The sequence below is a fragment of the Hordeum vulgare genome, chromosome 5H, assembly GCF_904849725.1.
Source record: "Hordeum vulgare subsp. vulgare chromosome 5H, MorexV3_pseudomolecules_assembly, whole genome shotgun sequence".
Taxonomy (NCBI): domain Eukaryota; kingdom Viridiplantae; phylum Streptophyta; class Magnoliopsida; order Poales; family Poaceae; genus Hordeum; species Hordeum vulgare.
Window position 1 is genome coordinate 459,458,610 of NC_058522.1, and position 14,177 is coordinate 459,472,786.

Below are 14,177 nucleotides of genomic sequence, written 5' to 3' on the forward strand. Positions count from 1 at the left end.
ACTAAACTAGACCGGGGTCTAGTATAATCTAATTTTTTCTTTCTCAAAGAACAAATTGTATAGCCAGTCTGGCCTGTCTCGGTCCACTACTCCTTGAAAACAAAATCTAGCACGACACGAATGATGAAACATGAAAGTGGCCCTTTCAAAAGAAAAAACATGGTTACTCAAAAAAAAACATGAAAGTGGCAGGCAACTAGCTCCCTAGAAAAAAAAAAACCTCAATGGCTAGGCAGCCTGCTACTGTCCGGCAGCACCAGTAGTCCAGTACGCTTTCCTCAAAAAACAAAAAAAGTCGTCCAATACGCTGCAGGATCTTCACAAGATTTTCACTGGATTGTTGCCTGAACTGGACATTCCGTGTTTCATGCGAACAGCTAAGCTAGTACTCCTACTAGCCTACTACGTCAAGAGAAATAATGTTCGACTTGACTAACTGACGGCGAGGCGACAAAGCTGCAGGAGTAAACCGGGACATGCTTCAGTCACTGTGTGTGGAGCGCTGCTAATCGTTCACCCACCGTACGTCCGATTTTCTTATACGAACTTGGACCCCAAACAGGCGTCCGTTTAATTCGAATCTGATCCGTTTTAAGTACAATGTTGGACGCCCATATTTGGTCTGTGTCGGCCTAGTATTGATGCATCTAACGCGCGACCACGTCCCTAACTTGTCCGTGGTGTTGCTAAAAAAAAGTCCATGATGAAGGTAAATAAAAATCATAAAAGAAACATGAAAAGACAAAAAAAAGAGATTGTAGAATAGGTTAAAACATAAATAACTTAATTAAACAGTCAGTTGTTGTCACAATCCATGTTGACTACTTAAGATGAAACTAAAAAAACAAAAAACAAAAAATGATGTCACGCTGCAGGCCGCAGAAGCCATCGCCGTTACATCGACCTGGCGAGCAACGGCGAGGATGGTGACGCTTGAAAATGGCGGTTGCGAAAGCGTTGACATCCAAAGGTGGGGCGGCGGCCCGAGAATGGGTCGGGCGCGTGGTGTGCAGGCGGGCGGCGATGCTCGGGTGGTGACCACGGCGCCCATGCACGCTCCTCCATGGGCTCATCCTTCACCTTCTCCTTGACATCCAGGTCCGGCACATACATGTTTTCAAAGGCCAACAACTCGAGCATCTCCTGCAGGCCCTCCCACTCCTTTTCCTATTGGCGCTTGTACTCCCGCTCGGAGTCCTTCATGACGGGCTGTAGGAGCCGCTCCTCCTCCTCCGTCGTCATGGCGGGAGGTTGCGGGGGTGGCGATAACGAGGAGGGAGACGGTGTCGGCGTTAGGCCGCGCACCCGCGTGCGGCCTCGGTGCACGCACACGAGGCTCACGCGGCGCACTTTGGGACACACGGGGCGGGCTACGACGACGGCCAACAAAAAAAAATGTTTGTTGGCGCATGTCGTGCCCGTTGTGGAACCATGTGTCCCAGAGTGGCAAGTCGACGGCTTACCTACGGTCGACGAGGAGTTGGGGTGACGACGGGCGATCTCCTAGAGGCAGGCACGACCGCTCGTCGGGGCGGGGGGAATGGGCACCCGATTCGGGCTCAGATGCCACCCATTGGGGAGGTGGGCATCTTACCATGGTTAGCGGGGTGCCCGTCTCCGAGTAGTGGCGACAGACTTCGACCTTGATGTAGGGCTGGAAGCGTGGCACAACCGCAAGAGGGAAGATGGAGAAGGACGCCGACGAGGTGGAGTGGCTGGCCACGCTTCCAGACGAGGCGGACGATGACCCCGCTTCACGGTCGTGCTTGCACTTCTTGTCGGGGTGCCAATTCTAGAAGCCCATGCCCGGCGGGAAGCGAGGTGAACGACAGGTAGGGTTTGGTGTCCCCTATGGAGGGGACAATGGTGGGGAAGTGGATGAAGACGGGGAAGTGGATCTGGCAATGGAAGTCCATGACTTGTCCATAAAAAAGGACGTGGGAGTGGAGCGTCTAGGTAGCTGACTTGCGGGCCCAATCACCTGTGCGCATTGACTAGGGTCGGTGGAGGTGGTTGGAAGGCCTACACGCGAGCCCGAGGCGGACGCCGAGACACCGCGTGCCCGTATGTTCTTTGTCTGTGAAACTGCAAAGCTTGCTCAACTACACTTGAATTGGGTCAAGACAAACAAAAAGTCTAAATTTGAGGGTGGGGATGTGTGTTGGGCCACCTCGTCTAACCGTTTGGACCCAAACGGACGCGATCAGACTATTTGGGGATCTGCGTTGGAGTTGACCTTAAAGCGCTCGTAATCAATAGGATAAAACCTACACTCACGACATTTTTAAAGGTGACAAATGTGTGGTTTTATATCCGGACGTGGTCTATGAACATTATGCATGAAACTCATCTAACGTATTTTATAAATTAATTCTTATTTGTTCGGTTAAAAGGAGAGACGTAAGGGGGACAAAGTATGCTGGAAGAGATAAAATATAGGGTGACTAGGTGGTATTTTATTTGGTAGGTGGATGTGTGAATATCAGATAATATTTCCACGTTTGTCTTGGATTTGTCGAAAATCGGACGTACGGACCACTTCACGGTGTGATGGGATCCTCATTAAATAATAAAAGTTGACACAAACGATTCGAACATTATAATCCAAACATATACCGGAGCTTTGAGGGTCTCCTTTAGAGATGCCCTTAGCTCACTAATCCTCATGCTATCCGAGTTGAAAAAAGGAACAATCAGCAAAGCCCATAAGGAATCTCCAACGATGACCCGTAAATTTGCTTTTGCACCTGTTTGCGGACGGGTGAGAGAGTGAGAGACACTTATGTGGGAGTCGACCGTCTAACGCTAGTGCATACATTTCAAATATGGTTCAATTAAACCGGATGAAATTTATGCAAACATGGTCAACTTCATTAAAGTTCAGACATAGTTTACACACAACGGCTGATATTCCAACTGTTTAAGAACAAATATAAAAAAACTAGACCATATACTCGAAGACCACCTTGTACGCATGGTCGCTCTGCCTATCACACCGTCGTTGCATTCGTGCCATCGTCGTTGTCCTCCAACAACGGAAGGGCGCTAGAGGGCCACGACACCCTTGTGCAGCGACCTCCTGACGCTCACGGAGGATCCCCTTCGCCTCCTCATGTGCGGTGCAAAGGCCCGTCGCGGCCCGATAAGATGTCTTCCACACAACTCTGATGGAGGCCTTGCCCTTGTCGAAGTTAGTGGAGGAGTCGCTAAGCAACTACTCCTCGTCGATCTTGGTCCGGTTTGTTGCGGTCCTATTCTGGCGCCGCACATGACTTGGCAAACGCGGAGTGGCTAGCAGTATTGCGTCGGTCGTACCATCCTTGCTTCCTCACTGCTCGCTCCTCTATGGATGTGACGACCCTTGATCTTGAGGCACCACCATAACATCCTCCTTCGAGGTAGTGGAGGATACGACCATGAGGCTTTGTGATCACGGGCGGCAACTCCTCCTTTATCGGGCGATGATTGCGTCATGGCAGCGACAAGGGCCCACCAGTGCAGGCATATCAGTTCTGCGGCGAGGGCGATGCCGTCTCGTCGTTAACACATCCAAGGTGATGGGGCGAATGCGACCTCCTTCTTCACGCGACTTGTGATGTGGAGGCCACAATTTTGTGGTGGGGATGCGGGTTCGTCCTTCACCCCCCGGAATGGGGATGCCGATTCCCACTTCACGTGAATGCTGGTCGGAACATTGGCTCCTCCTTGACACTTGCCGACTATGGTGGCGCCGGGTCCATCGTACACAGCGAGTGCTCCCCCATGATCTCCATCTTGGATGGATCCTTCATCCCGCAGAGCGTATGATACGTCTCCAACGCATGTACAATTTTTTATTGTTTCATTTTGATATTTTATCATTCTTGAGTACTTTTGGGGATATTTATTTACCAATTTATATTATTTTTTAGCACTATCCTATTGACCCATTGCCCGGTGTCAGTTGTTATTTTTTGCACGTTTTTCACTTTTCAAGTTTTCCATACCAAACGAAGTCCAATTGACCTGAAACGTTTTCGTGACTTTTTTGAACCAAAACAAGAGCAACAAGCATCGAAGGAAGGCTGGGGGACACACGAGGGCCCCACAAGCCAACCCGAGGCGGCCCGAGGGGCACCGTGTTAGCTTGTGGGCCCCTCGAGGCCCTCCCGACTCTGTTCCACGTCTTATAAATTCCCATATACCCTAAAAACACCAGAAGGAGTCTCGAAACACTTTTTACGCTGTCGCAAGTCTCCGTTTCAACAGAAGGCCATGTGGAGCTCTGTTCCGACAACCTGTTGGAGGGGGGATCGATCACGGAGGGCCTCTTCATCAACCTTGTTGCCCTCACGATGATGTGTGAGTAGTTGACTAGAGCCTATGGGTCCACATCCAATACCTAGATGGCAATCTCTCTCTCTCTCTCTCTCTCTTGATCTTCAATACAATGATTATCACATCTTCGCTTTGATCCACATGATGTAATTCCTTTTATGTGGTGCGTTTGTTGGGATCCGATGAATTGTAGGTTTTTGTTCAGATTATTCATGATAAATATTTGAGTCACCTCTGAATACTTATATGATTCTTATGAGCATGATTATGACAGCTTCGTAATTCTTTCGATCTATTGAAATAGTTTGGCCAACTAGACTGGTATTTCTTCGGTGAGAGAGGTGCATTGTAGTAGGTTCAACCTCGCAAATTTCTATACCCCAGTGACAAAAGGGGTCAAAATGTGTCTTTGCGTTGCTGCTACTAAGGATAAAACGATGGGGTTTATTCATATTGCTTGACTTTACTTTGTCTACATCATGTCATTGTTCTCCATGCATTACTTTGTTTTACTTAATACTCTAGATGCATGTTGGATAGCGGTTGATGAGTGGAGTAATATTAATAGGTGTAGGCAGGAGTCGGTCTATTTTTTTATATACATGATGCCTGTATACACATGGTCATTGCCGTGAATATCGCATAACTATTCACTTTTCTGTCAATTGCCTAACAGTTATTTGTTTACCCACCGTATGCTATTTTTCATGAGAGATGTCATTAGGGAAAACTATGGGCCCCGGGTCTATTCACAACATATATAAAAAATCTTCAATACCTTGGTGCCATTTACTTGTTTTTATTTTTTCTTGCTATCTGCAATTATCTACACACCTCACTCGCTTGCAAATAACAAGAACAAGAGGATTGACAATCATCTTGCCCACGTTGGGTGCAAGTTGTTTTTTCTTTTGTGTGCAGCCGCTCAAGACGGGTATGGTTGATATTCCTATTGGTTCGATAAACCTTGGTTTCATAACTAAGAGAAATACTTACCCACATTGTGCTGCACTAACCTGTTCCTCTTCACGGAAAACCCAACGCAGATCGCAAGTATCAGCGACCTGCATGAGGAGATATGAATGTTGCTCGTCATACTCATCGCCAGAGGATCCCGCTACCATGGATATTGATGGGCCCACAGAGCAACAACGTAGGCACAAAGATCCTCCTGATGAGGAATATCTACCGCCTATGCCTCCCGATGCGTAGAGCCGGGACTTTGGTATCGCCACTAGGATTAGGAGGAGGAAGGGCTCGGGGACAGTGACATGGAGGGGGAGGGGGAGTGCTGATTTGTGTGTTATTGGCACATGACTTAAATAGCCATGGGCAAGGCAGGCAAAGGGATGACCAATGTGCTTCAGCGTGGCATGATGGCCACAGTTGGTTTCTCGGGACAGAATGTCTGCATTCAAGCGGTAACACTCGAGAGGTCACGTTCGTTAGCACCGCCCTCCCGTCTGGGCAAATCACGAGTATCAATGCCGGCCGCTACACGCTCTGGGTCGACATTAATGTGGCGTGGCAAAAGGCGTGGGTGTTCTATAAAAAGCATGGGGGAGGTGGGTGGGATTTTTTGGTGGGTCACGATACACATAAGCGGGCGTGGCAGCTGCCGAGATGCATGCAAAGCCTCCCTCACTTTATCTAGGGTTTGGAGGAAAAAGTGTGTCCCGACCGACCAGCGGACCAATATAAGACCGTGTTGGAAGGCAAAACATGTCCGGACCGGATGGTCGAGACAATTGTGGGCGGTTTGCGGTTCCGCGTTAGACATGCCCATAATCATCATGAATGGATCAAGAAAGGTGACTTGTAGCACACAAATGCGAAGGCAACGGCCCCATTTTTTCTTTTGACTTTTAGTTTTGAATCTATTATATTGTTTTTTAAAATAGAGAGCCCAAATTTAATTTGTTTGCATATTTGTGTTTCTTGTGACGAGGGCTTTGAAATAAGACCACCTTTAAACACATTTTGACATGTTTTAAAATAAGACTATTTTCGCATATTCAGCCTGAGCACGGTCTTCCATCGATGCACATTGATGTTGGCTCCCTCGCCGTGTACATCCCACTCGACGTTGCGATAGGATCTTGGCGGTTTCAGCAACTCATTGTTACTTTCCCGGTGGCAGTTCGGTCGCTCCCGTGGGTCGCGGCGTAGGAGGTGGAGGAGAAAATGGTGGTCCGGCCGATGTTGGATGCAGAATGCTAGCAAAAGCTTGTTTTGGCCTTGGCTAGAACCATCGACGGTGTCGCTCGTGGGCGTGTGATACATCTCCAGCGTATCGATATTTTATTATTATTCCATGCTACAATATTATTATTCTAGGATACTTTTTTGGCATTTATTTGCTTATTCATATTAATTTTGAGCACTAGCATATTAACCAAGTGCCTAGTGCCAGTTTCTATTTTATGCGTGTTTTTGGCTTTTAAGGTTTATAGTACCAAACGAAGTCCAATTGCCACGAAACTTTTTGATGAGTTTTTTCTGGACCAATAGAAGACGTGTAAGCTTCGAGAGGAGACCGGAGGCTGCACGAGAAAGGCAACACACATCAGGGCGTGCCTAGGGCGAGTGACCGCACCCTGTTGTGTGTTGGCCCCTCCCGGCGTCTCTCAACGCCCCTCTGAGGCCTATGAATTCCAATATATCCCAAAAACCCTAGGGAGCATCCTGAAACATTTTTTTAGCGTCCGCAACTCACTGTTCCGCTGTGAGTCCATATGGAGCCATATTTCGATGCCCCGTCGGAGGGTCTCAATCATGAAGGGCCTCTACATCAACCTTGTTGCTCCCATGGTGATGTGTGAGTAGTTCACCTCAGACCTACGGGTCCATAGTTAGTACCTAGATGGCTATCTCTCTATATATCTTGATTTTTGCTACCTCTTGAGCTTGAGTTGGTTTTCCCTGCGCGGCCTGGCCCTTGGCCGCGCCCACAAGCCGCCTGGGTGGGCCTCACCTCCTCTGACGCCCTCCTTTGGCCTATATTTACCCCTCCGTTCGTAAACCCTTCCATCATAACCAGAATCGCGAATTTCTCCATCGTTCCACCGCGGCACCGCTTCCGAGATCGGGAGCGTCAGGAGACCTCTCCACGGCACCCTGCCGGAGGGAGGATTGACCTGCGGGAGCTTCTCCACCGCCATGGTCGCTTCCCGAATGTGCCGTGAGTAGTCCTCCTTTGACCAGGAGTCCATGACTAGTAGCTATGTGATGTCTTCTCTCCAATCTTGTGCTTTCATGATTAGCCCTTGTGAACTTCCCTACATGATCGAGGCATCTATGTAATTTTCCCGCTATTGCTATGCTTGGTTTGTTGGGATCCGATGGATTATGAGATTATGTTCAGATTGTGATGAGTTGTGTATTTGATTATCCTTTTATATTATGTTCTTTAGTGATTCATGCATGTTCTTCGTTGCTCTTTATTGCTTTGGCCGAGTAGTATATTGTAACTCCAAGAGGGAGCGTTATGCATGATTGTGGGTTCATGCCCCTCGATGTATAGCTTGAGTGACAGAAACATGAGACTAGGGGATGTGTTGTTGCCACCAAGGAGAAAACAATGGTGCTTGTGACCACGGTTGTAAGGATTGTTTACCTTACGCATAGTTCGTTAATGCAGTTGTCTGTTGCTTTGAGTTGAACCAGCGAGATGTTCTGGATAGATATCTCAAGGTGGATGATTAGTAAGTAGATGCTGATGAATAAACGGTCTACTTGTCTTGGCGTACTGCCCATTACTATTGAGCCTCTAACTTTCAAGTAGCATAATTAGCATTGCGGTGCGTTTATAATTCTGTCAATTGCCCAACAGTAATTTGTTTACCCATGCATAGTTGTCTATCATCTTTTGGGAGAGAGGCATCACTAGTGAACATCATGTGACTCAGGTCCATATCACCACCATTGCTTACACTTCCACCATTTACTGTTTTCATTTACTTTTCCGTTGTAAGCACTATCACTATTTCTGCTTGTGTTTTGATCCTTTGCAAACTACAAGGTCGGAGAGATTGACAACCTCTATGTACTCGTTGGGAGCAAAGTTATTTGTTGTGTGTGCAGGTGTTGGAAATATGCCCTAGAGGCAATCATAAATTAGTTATTGTTATATTTCCTTTTTCATAATAATCGTTTATTATCCATGCTAGAATTGTATTGATTGGAAACTCAAATACATGTGTGGATACAGAGACAACACACTGTCCCTAGTGAGCCTCTAGTTGACTAGTTCGTTGATCAAAGATTGTCAAGGTTTCCTGGCCATAGGCAAGTGTTGTCACTTGATAACGGGATCACGTCATTAGGAGAATCATGTGATGGACAAGACCCAAACTATGAACGTAGCATATTGATCATGTCGTTTTATTGCTATTGTTTTCTGCGTGTCAAGTATTTGTTCCTATGACCATGGGATCATATAACTCATTGGCACCGGAGGAATACCTTGTGTGCATCAAACGTCGCAACGTAACTGGGTGACTATAAAGGTGCTCTACGGGTATCTCTGAAGGTGTCCGTTGAGTTAGTATGGATCAAGACTGGGATTTGTCACTCCGTGTGACGGAGAGGTATCTCGGGGCCCACTCGGTAATACAACATCACACATAAGCCTTGCAAGCAATGTGACTAAGTGTAAGTCACGGGATCTTGTATTACAGAACGATTAAAGAGACTTGCCGGTAACGAGATTGAAATAGGTATGCGGATACCGATGATCAAATCTCGGGCAAGTAACATACCGAAGGACAAAGGGAATGACATACGGGATTATATGAATCCTTGACACCGAGGTTCAACCGATAAGATCTTCGGAGAATATGTAGGATCCAATATGGGCATCCAGGTCCCGCTATTGGATATTGACCGAGGAGTGTCTCGGGTCATGTCTACATAGTTCTCGAACCCGCATGGTCTGCACACTTAAGGTTCGGTGACGTTTTGGTATAGTTGAGTTATAGGTGTTGGTAACCGAAAGTTGTTCGGAGTCCCAGATGAGATCCAGGACGTCACGAGGAGCTCCGGAATGGTCCGGAGGTAAAGATTGATATATAGGAAGTCCTGTTTTGGTCACCGGAAAAGTTTCGGGCTCATCGGTAGTGTACCGGGAGTGCCGGGAGGGGTGCCGGGGACCATCGGGAGGGGTGTCACGCCCCAAGGGGTCTCATGGGATATGGGAAGAGATAAACCAGCTCCTAGTGGGCTGGAATAAGTTCCCACTAAGGCCCATAAGTTTTGAGAAGGAAAAAACACAAGGTGGAAAGAGTTTCCAAGTGGGAAGGTGGAATCCTACTCCAAGTAGGATTGGAGTAGGACTCCTCCACCTCCAATTTCGGCCAAACCTTGAGGGTTTGAGTCTACCTCCTCCCCTCCCTCCCTCCTATATATACTAGAGGTATTGAGGGTTTTTGAGACACAACTTTGCCACGTGCTGCTCGACCCCATACCACGCAGTTTTTTCCTCTAGATCGAATTTCTGCGGAGCTCGGGCGGAGCCGTGCAGGATTAGATCGTCACCACCACCGGAGCGTCGTCACGCTGCCGGAGAACTCTTCTACCTCTCCGCCCCCTCTTGCTGGATCAAGAAGGTGGAGATTGTCATCGAGCTGTACGTGTGCTGAACGCGGAGGTGCCGTCCGTTCGACACTAGTTCGGAACGGATCGTGAGATGGATCGCAAGATGGTTTGTGCAACGGATCGCGAGACGGTTCGTGGAACGGATCGCGAGACAGTTCGTGGGACGGATCGCGGGACAGATCATGGGACGGATCGCGAGACGGTTCTTGGGGCGGTTCGAGGGACGTGAAGACGTTGCACTACATCAACCGCGTTTCTTAATGCTTCCTGCTATGCGATCTACAAGGGTGCGTAGATCCAAATCTCCTCTCGTAGATGGACATCACCATGATAGGTTTTCATGCGCGTAGGGAAATTTTTTGTTTCTCATGCGACGTTCCCCAACGTGGCATCATGAGCTAGGTTCATGCGTAGATGTTATCTCGAGTAGAACACAAAGGGTTTTGTGGATAGTGATGTTCGATTTGCTGCCCTCCTTAGTATTTTCTCGATTCAGCGGTATTGTTGGATTGAAGCGGCCCGGATGACATTATTCGTACGCTTACAAAAGACTGGTTTCATCGATTGACATGCAACCTCGTTGCATAAAGATGACTGGCGGGTGTCGGTTTCTTCAACTTTAGTTGAATTGGTTTTGACCGAGGCGGTCTTTGGAGAGGTTAAATAGCAATTTGCACATCTCCATTGTGGTTTTTGCATAAGTAAGATGCGACCTACTAGATACCCATAGCAGCCACGTAAAACATGCAACAACAATTAGAGGACGTCTAACTTGTTTTTGTAGGGTATGCTTGTGATATGATATGGCCAATGACGTGATGTGATATATTGGATGTATGAGATGATCATGTTGTAATAGTTAATATTGACTTGCACGTCGATGGTACGGCAACCGGCAGGAGCCATAGGGTTGTCTTTCAACTAACGTTTGTGCTTGCAGATGCGTTTACTATATTGCTAGGACGTAGCTTTAGTAGTAATAGCATGAGTAGAACGACAACCCCGATGGTGACACGTTGATGGAGATCATGATGATGGAGATCATGGTGTGGCGCCGGTGACAAGAAGATCGTGTCGGTGCTTTGGTGATGGAGATCAAGAAGCACATGATGATGGCCATATCATGTCACTTATGAATTGCATGTGATGTTAATCCTTTTATGCACCTTATTTTGCTTAGAACAACGGTAGCATTATGAGGTGATCTCTCACTAAATTTTCAAGACGAAATTGTGTTCTCCCCGACTGTGCACTGCTGCGGCAACAAAAGTCCTTCCCTGACGCTTAGGAATTCTTCTTGTTACTTCTCTGGTTTGCGTCGGTTTTCCCCTTGAAGAGGGAAGGGTGATGTAGCACAGGAACAGTAAGTATTTCCCTCAGGTTGAGAACCAAGGTATCGATCCAGAAGGAGGGCCTCGTCAAGTCCAAAGTACCTGGGCAAACACAAACAAGCTTGCACCCAACGCTTCAAAGGGATTGTCAATCCCTTCAAGATTGTTTGCAAAGTGAGATCTGAAGGCGGAAAGAGCAACGAAGTAAAAAGTGTAAGGCTGAAAATATGGTGTGGAGTAGACCCTGGGGGCCATAGTGTTCACTAGAGGCTTCTCTCAAAATAGCAAGTACTACGGTGGGTGAACAAATTACTGTCGAGCAATTGATAGAACCGCACAAAGTCATGATAATATATAAGCCAATGATCATACATATAGGCATCACGTCCGAGACAAGTAGACCGATACTTTCTGCATCTACCACTATTACTCCACACATTGACCGCTATCCAGCATGCATCTAGTGTATTGAGTTCATGACGAACAAAGTAACGCTTTAAGCAAGATGACATGATGTAGAGGGATAATCTCAAACCAATGATGAAAACCCCATCTTTTTACCCTTGATGGCAACAACACGATGCGTGCCTCGCTACCCCTTCTGTCACTGGGTGAGGTCACCGCATGGTATGAACCCAAAACCAAGCACTTCTTCCATTGCAAGAATCATAGATCTAGTTGGCCAGACAAAACCCACAACTCGAAGAGAATTACAAGGATATGAAATCATGCATAAGAGAGATCAGAAGAAACTCAAATAAGATTCATAGATAATCTGATCATAAATCCACAATTCATCGAATCTCGACAAACACACCGCAAAAGAAGGTTACATCGGATAGATCTCCATGAAGATCATGGAGAACTTTGTATTGAAGATCCAAGAGAGAGAAGAAGCCATCTAGTTACTAGCTATGGACCCGTAGGTCATGGTGAACTACTCACGCATCATCGGAGAGGTCATGGTGTTGATGAAGAAGCCCTCCGTGTCCGAATCCCCCTCCGGCAGGGCACCAGAACATGCCCCAGATGGGATCTTGTGGAGACAGAAGCTTGCAGCGGCGGAAAAGTACTTTCGATGATCTCCTGATTTTTTTGGGAATTTTAGGGAATATATAGGCGCAACCCCTAGGTCAGGGGATGCTTAGGGGCCCCACAAGACTGGATGGCGCAGCCTCCCCCTTGGCCGCGGGGTGGGGGCTTGTGGGGCCCCTGGGGCTCCCCTGCCTTGGCTCCCAAGCTCCCCGATCTTTTTCCGTTCCAGAAAAAATCTTTTCGGGGATTTTATTCCGTTTGGACTCCGTTTCAAAATCTCCTCTGAAAGGGGTCAAAAACATGGAAAAAACAGGAACTGGCACTTGGCACTGAGTTAATAAGTTAGTCCCAAAAAATAAATAAAAGGCATGCAAAACATCCAAAGTTTGACAATATAATAGCATGAAACCATCAAAAATTATAGATACGTTGGAGATGTATCAAGCATCCCCAAGCTTAACTCCTGCTCGTCCTCGAGTAGGGAAGTAATAAAGAACGTATTTTTGATGTGGAATTCTACCTAGCATAGTTGTCCTTTGCAACTTCTTTCACGTGACACAAACGTTCAGATCTGTACGATTCAAAACAATAGTTTGCTATTGACATGAAAACAGTAATACTTCAAGCAAACTAGCAAAGTAATCATGAACTTTCAAAATAACAAGGCCAAAGAAAGTTATCCCTACAAAATCATATAGTCTGGCTATGCTCCATCATCCTCACACAACTAATGTAAATCATGCACAACCCCGGAATTGGCCAAGTAATTGTTTTTGCACTCTTACTTTCTCAAACTTTTTTATAACTATCACGCAATACATGAGCGCGAGCCATGGATATAGAACTATAGGTGGAATAGAGCGTGGTGGTGGTTGTGAGACAAAAAAGGAGGAGATGGTCACACTGACTCGGTGTATCAATAGGTTGTGGAGATGCCCATTAATAGATATCAATGTGAATGAGTAGGGATTGCCATACAAGAGATGCACTAGAGCTATAAGTATGTGAAAGCTTAAAAGGAAAACTAGTGGGTGTGCATCCAACTTGCTTGCTCACGAAGACCTAGGGCAATTTTGAGGAAGCCCATCATTGGAATATACAAGCCAAGTTATATAGTGAAGATTCCCACTAGCATATGGTAGTGACAAAGCAAGAAGCTCTCAATCATGAAGAACATGGTGCTAACATGAAGCACAAGTGTGGAAAAAGATAGTAGCATTGTCCCTTCTCTCTTTTTCTCTCTTTTCTTTTTTTTTTATTTGGGCTCTTAGGCCTTTTTTTTTTCTTTTCTCTTTTCTCTTTTGTTTTTGTTTTTGGGATCTTTGGCCTCTTTTTTTTCCTCACATGGGACAATGCTCTAAAAATGATGATCATCACATTTTTATTTACTCACAACTCAAAATGGTGATGACTCTATAGGAAATGTCTCCGGCAATGTACCGGGATGTGCAACGATCTAGCATGGCGAATGACGTTGAAACATCTCGCTAGCTATCTTACGATCATGCAATGGAAATATGAGAGTGATGGCACAAGTCATGAGACGGAACGGTGGTAGTTGCATGGCAATATATCTCGGAATGGCTATGAAAATGCCATAGTAGGTAGATATGGTGGCTGTTTTGAGGAAGGATTTTGGTGGGTTTGTGCACCTGCGAGAATTGCGCGGCACTAGAGAGGCTAGCAATGGTGGAAGGTGAAAGTGCATCTATACCAAGGACTCACATTAGTCATGAAGAACTCACATACTTGTTGCGAAAGTTTTTATTAGTAATCGAAACAAAGTGCTAAACGCATACTCCGAGGGGGAAGGTTGGTAGGTGTAAACCATCGCGCGATCCCGACCTCAACACAAAGGATGACAATCAATAGATCAATTATGCTCCGAATTCCTAACAT